Genomic DNA, 6,198 nt, shown 5'->3' on the forward strand with positions numbered 1-6,198 from the left:
ATGGATATCAATTGGTTGATCAACACTGGAGGATCCCACTGGGTGAAAGTTTATGAGTGATAGGAACCCCAGCTCCTCAGAATCCTCCTCTTAGGGGAGCAGTAGTCAGCCACTCTTGGGGCCCCAGCCTGCTAGTGTGAGTGTGAGTTGAAAAAGCGTTTGATATTCCAATCATTTTGCAGACCTTAAGGCACAATATACAGGTATCCCTTCCAAATCTCTGGGGTTAGGGGTATGGTACCCCTTTGATCTGGAAAATCTGCATAAAATTTTTTGGTCCTTCCTTCGTACCAGAGAAGAGGTCTGAATTAGTTTCTTTTTCTTTCATGGGGTGTTTACAGTACCTTATTGTAAAATTTGGGCCAAGTATTTGGTCATAGGCTGTATTATAATACTATACATATATTTTATGCATTTCTGAGTTTCTAAGCTTTTTCTGTGTCATTTGCTGGCCTTTACACGTCATCTGTGGTTTCCACAAAACTCCTCCAAACTCCCATTTAATTTCTTATGCCAGCCCACAATAAAATGTGATATGGGAGAGATCATTGTCAATGTCAGTTACCGTGGTTGATTGGTCCTGTGTGATGTCATTTCTCTCAGCCTCAGTTTCTGTAAAATGGAGATATTACTTCTCCTCTTAAGAGGTTTCTGTGGGGAAAGCACCTTGGAGCCTCAGATAGCTATGGAAATGCCAGTTAAATTAGTAAAGCTGCCAATTCTGGGGAGGAAGGTGGTGGGTTGGGAGTGAAGTCTAAGCAGACAGCAGCCTGAGGAACAGACACTCCAACTAGGGGATGCCTGCTGCTGTCACTGTGGGTGCCAGGACAACAAAGCTCTGAGGAGCCTGTCACTGTAGGAAGCTTGAGGGGGTAGTGGGGGAGGGGAAGGGAGAGAATGAGAGAGAAAGGCCAAGAGAAAGAAAGAAGGAAGGAAAGGAAGAAGGGAGGGAGGGAAAGAGAAAGAGGAGAAGTAGGAAGAAAGAAAAAAGAAATAAGAGAATGAGACAAAGGAAGACAGAATGAGAGAGTGCCTGGGCTCAGCCAAGCCCCCTGTTCTTGTCTTTCATAGCCTCATACCCTGAATAGACCCTTGCCAACCAAGGCAGGCCAGAGCCTCAGGGGTGTGAGGCCCTCACAGACAGGGAAGCTGGGATCTGGGCAGCCTTAAAGCTCCATCAGGCTCATTGCAAGGACTTCTGTGGTTTCTGTGACTAGTTTTTCTCACCTGCCCTATCTCCTTTCCCAGCACTGGGACTTGAAATAAACAGTTAGTTTGCTTTGTAAGAGGAGATTATTCACAAATGGTGTGAAAGGAATAGAATGAGGCCCCTAAAACTGGCATTCATCTGGCCCTTTGTAAACATCAGAGCCCTTGGGAAAGTCTGCATGGAGGTGTGTCCTGGGGCTTCACAGTCTGGCCTGGACACTGATCAGCTGTGTGGCCCTCTCTGGGCCTCAGTGTCCACATCCCTGGGGAACATGGTGACAATAATGCCAACAACAACTGACAGGCTCAACTTTGATGCTTAAAGAGTAAGTCCATTTTAATTCACAGAAAGGAAGGCTTAAGTCTATGGTGAGACAACAGAGGCAAGGCCTTGGGGTTAGGCCCAACAAGGGAAGGATGTCACTAGAATGTGGAGTGCCCTGGTCTTAGGGCCAGAGCAGAGGGAAGAAAACAGGTCAATGGGGGTATTTGGGAGAGGTGGACCCATCCAGCATCATTGGCCAGCTGTTCCTCCTCATAGTTCCCAGGAGCCTGGATCTAGAACTGACCAGGGCTTTAGAAACCAAACCCCTCACCTTATAAATCATTCCTCTTCCCAGGCCAAGTGACTTGACCAGGTCCTACAATGACTTTTAGGAGTAGGTGACAGAATGTAGTTCCTCTGATTTCAAAGCCAGTGTTTTTCCCACTAGATCATGCTGGCATCTGGACAGGGTCCCATCACCTCTAGACCTGTGAGGCAGCAAGAATGTTGGACTTGGAGTCACAGGACCTAACTCCGATATTTACTAGCTGCATGACCTTGGGTAAGTCACAACCTCTCTGAACCTCCGATTCCTCCTTTGTAATATGAGGGAATTGGACTAGGTGCACTCTTTGATACCTTCTGTCAATGTTGTTCAGTTGTGTACAACTTTTCATGACTCCATTTGGGGTTTTCTTGGCAAAGATACTGGAATGGTTTTGCCATTTCCTTTTCCAGTTCATTTGACAGATGAGGAAACTGAGGTAAACAGGGTTAAGTGACTTGCCCAGGGTCACACAGCTAGGAAGCATCTAAGGCTGGATTTGAACTTAGGTCTTCCTGACTCTAGGTTGGGCACTGTATCTACTGGGTCATCCAGTTGCCCCTGAATCAAAGAGTTTGCCCTAAATCCCTGAGATGAGGCTGGCTGAGGGCAATGGCTTTTATAAGAAAGTGGTTGGAGTCAGTTGGACGCATCTGAATGGTTTCACATCTCCCCCATCACAGAGAGGGAGGCATTTGACCTTGGTCAGCTACATAAGCTGGCCTGGGCATTTCCAGAGTTCGATGTAGAAGTTTCTCAATATTTTCAGAAAAGCACAGGGAGGAAGACAGAGAGGGTGATTCCAAAATACCAGAGAGGCTCTCTGGAATTTCTCACAATTACCCCTGGAAGCCTTGGAGCAGAAAACTCCAGAACTATGAACTCTCAGCCCCCTGCCCACCCTGTCATCTCAGCAATCTTTCCTCCAATGTCCTGTCTCAAGCTGCTTTTCTTTTTAAGAAAAGCTCCTTATTTTCTGATTACCTTTTCCCTCTTGGATACAAATCACATTAGTGTCTGGCCATAGGACAACTTTGAAGAGGAGTCAAATGAGAAAAGTAACCTCATTATTTGTCATTTCCTTTGCTTGGAAATCCCAGCATCCGCAGAGACCCTCTCACTAAAAGATAGCCACCAGAGGGGTGAGGCAACTGGGACTTCCCAAGTTTGTAAAAATGGCTTTATTACTCAGTCAACAAGCATTTAGTAAACACCTACTGTATGTCAAGCATTGTGCTAAGAGCCGGGTATTCAAAGAAAGCTCTTTCTTCCCCTCCCCCACCAAATCCACCAACCACAGAGTCCTGTTCTCTAAAATGTTCAACTCTTAATACTATTCTGATCACCTCACTCCTCTCATCTTTTTTTTTTTTGACAGAGTAAGATAGAAACAGTCTTAGAAGAAGCTGCTATTCTGCTATGAAGGAATCCTCCTATCTTTCATATAAAGGGGGGTAAGATGATTCAATCAATTGATAAATATTTAATAAGCACCTACTATGTTCCCGCACCTACTAAGTGCTGGGGAGACAAGAGAGGCACAAGACAGTCCTAGCCCTCAAGGAGCTCCTAATCTAATGGGAGAACAAAGAAATGTGTAGAGATCATTTCAGAGGGAAGAGACTGGAATGAGGAGGGGCGGGAAAGACTTTTGCTCAGTTGGGTCCAGCTCTTTTGAGCCCATTTGGGGTTTCCTGGCAGAGATGCTGGGGTGGCTGGCCATCTCTTCTCCAGCTCATTTGACAGATGAGGAAACAGAGGTAGTGACTGCCCATGGTCCCACAGCTAGTAAGTGCCTGAGGTCAAATTTGAACTCAGATCTTCCCGAGTCCAGGTCCAGCTCTCTATCCACTGGGTCACCTAGAGGCCCTTTGGGAAAGGCCAGAAGACTGCTTTTCCGTAACTGACTTCTGTAACAAGTATCGATGTAATCATCATTGATATTAGCAATGGTTACAGTAATAACTGACCTTCATATAGCAATTGGAGGTTTGCCCAGCACTGTGCATCATTATTTCACCCGAGCCTTGCAACAGTCCTGTGATGTTACAATTAACCCCAATTTACAGATGAGGAAAAGTCGAGTGGCTCAGTTAGGCCAGCTGCTCAAGATCTGCCAGCCAGCAGGTGTTCCTGATGTCACGCCCCACACAGAACTGAAGAGCATAGCATAATTTTTTTAAATGTGCGGGTCATGAAGTTTCACTCACAATAACAGAAATGAGATTTAAAACCAAAGACTCCATCCCAAGACATGTATTGGCAATAAGTGAATCTCCAAGGTTTCTTCCAGCTTTCCCATTCAGATTTCCCAGCCCCAGCCTCCCAGTGGGCATGGCTTCCCTTTGCCATTTGTCTCCAATTCACCCTGCACATAACTTGTTTCTACAAAGTTATTTGTGTATTGTCTCACCTGGAGAGCAGGGATTGTGTTTTTGTCTTTCTTTGTACCCATAATGCTTAATTAGCCCAGTGCCCAGTCCACAGTAGGTGCTTAATAAATGCTTGTCAACTATTAGGATAATTCAAGAATCAGGACTGGGTCTCTCATGACTGTTGACTCCCTCTCTCAAATGTGGGACTTATCCTTTCCAGGATTTTGTCTTTAAAAAGACAAAAACAAAAAGAAACAGCCAGTTTCAGGAGACAGTGAGTTCTCCTTTACTAGAAATCACCGCGCAAAGGCTGGAGGAACAACTGTCAGGCGTGTGGCCGAGGGGATTCGTTTTCAGGCATGGCTTGGGCCAGTTGGCTTTATAGGTAATAACAAACAATAATCATAGCTAACATTTATATAGCACCTCTTCTGGGCCACTTACTGTGCTAAACACTGATCTTCACAACAACCCAGGGAGACAGGTGCTACTGTTATCCCCCTTTAACAGATGAGGAAACTGAGACAAACAGAGGGTAAGTAACCTGCCTAGTAAGTAAATGACTGGATTTGAACTCAAGCCTTCCTGATTCCAAGTCCAGCACTCTATCCACTTGGCCACCTACTTGCCTTAACTATTGGTCCCTCCCTAACTCTGAAACTCTGTGATTCCAAAGTCAGTTGGGATAATCTCATGGTGCAGAGACTCCCAAGAACCTTCAGAAAGCTCGCTGACCTCTCCCATAGATATCTGACCAAAGACTCCTAGAATGGGAGCCCCTGGAAGCCTATTTTTGGCTTGCCTATCTTCTCATCTCTCCCAGACCCTGGTACAATGTGTATTGTACACATTAAATTACTTTGAGTGGTTGCATTTAAAAAAAGGGGCTGCATTTAATGGTGGAGTCCAACCTTCAGTCAATGGTCACCAGGAAAAGCTTGTTCCCCCCTTGTGGGATTTGGCTAATACTGTCTGACAAATCATATTTAGAAAGAGGTTGTGCAATGCCATGTTTCTGAGACTATAGGCTTTACTTTTAGTTCCCACAAAGAAACTGCTGATTAACAAATTACTTAAATTCAACCTTACTTTTTCAATGAATGAAAATCTATTTTCTCTCTCTCGCATCTGTCAACTTGGATGGAAAAGAGAAAAAGAAAAACAGATCTCTTGTAACAAATATTCATAGTTAAGCTATGTCCCAAATCTCACATCTGATTCCTTGCATTGAGTCCATCCATCACCTCTCTGTCAGGAGGGGAGTACCGTTCTTTATCAGTCCTTTGGAGTCAGGGCTGGTTATTGGGATGATCAGAGTTCTTAAGTCTTTCAAAGCTACTTGTCTTTACGATGTCATCTTAGAATAAATTGTTCTCCTGGTTCTGCTCACCTCGCTTTGCATCAGTTCATACAAGTCTCCCCAAGTTTTCCTGTGACCATCTCCTTAACCACTTCTCACAACACAATAGTATTCCATGATATTTATACACCATCATTTCCCTGGCCACTCCCCAAGTGCTTCCATTTCTTTTCATCCTCAAAAAGAGCTGTTATATTTTTATGCATACGGATCCTTTATTTGTTCTCACTGGGGGCATAGGCCTAGTAATAGTCTTGCTGAGAGAAAGGATAGACACAATCTAGTCACTTGTGGGAGCATAGTTCCAAACTGCTTTCCAGAATGTCTAGACCAATTCACAGCTCTATTGATTCATGAATTGATTAGTAAATTGGTGTCAACCTAAAGGGAGAGTCTCTTGTGGAGACTTCTTCAGGAGGAAGAGATTTCCAGAAGTGTCTCGAAAAGAGAGATCTTCAGGGAAGTCTCTTTTAGAGACATTTCCTTGATTCTCCAGGAGGAAACCCTCCCTTGAGACTGTCCAGATTACATCAAGCTCCTGTCACTTCTCCTAGTTCAGAATGGGGGATCCCTGGGTCCTTGGGTACCTCCACAGCAAGGCAGTTTGATGGCATAGACAAAGACTATTAATTTATAGGGAGGAAGGATGAGGCTACATTTAGGT

The sequence above is a fragment of the Petaurus breviceps genome, unplaced genomic scaffold (assembly GCF_028583685.1).
Source record: "Petaurus breviceps papuanus isolate PSGF00001 unplaced genomic scaffold, PetGlider_PUasm1.0 185, whole genome shotgun sequence".
NCBI classification, from domain to species: Eukaryota; Metazoa; Chordata; class Mammalia; order Diprotodontia; family Petauridae; genus Petaurus; species Petaurus breviceps.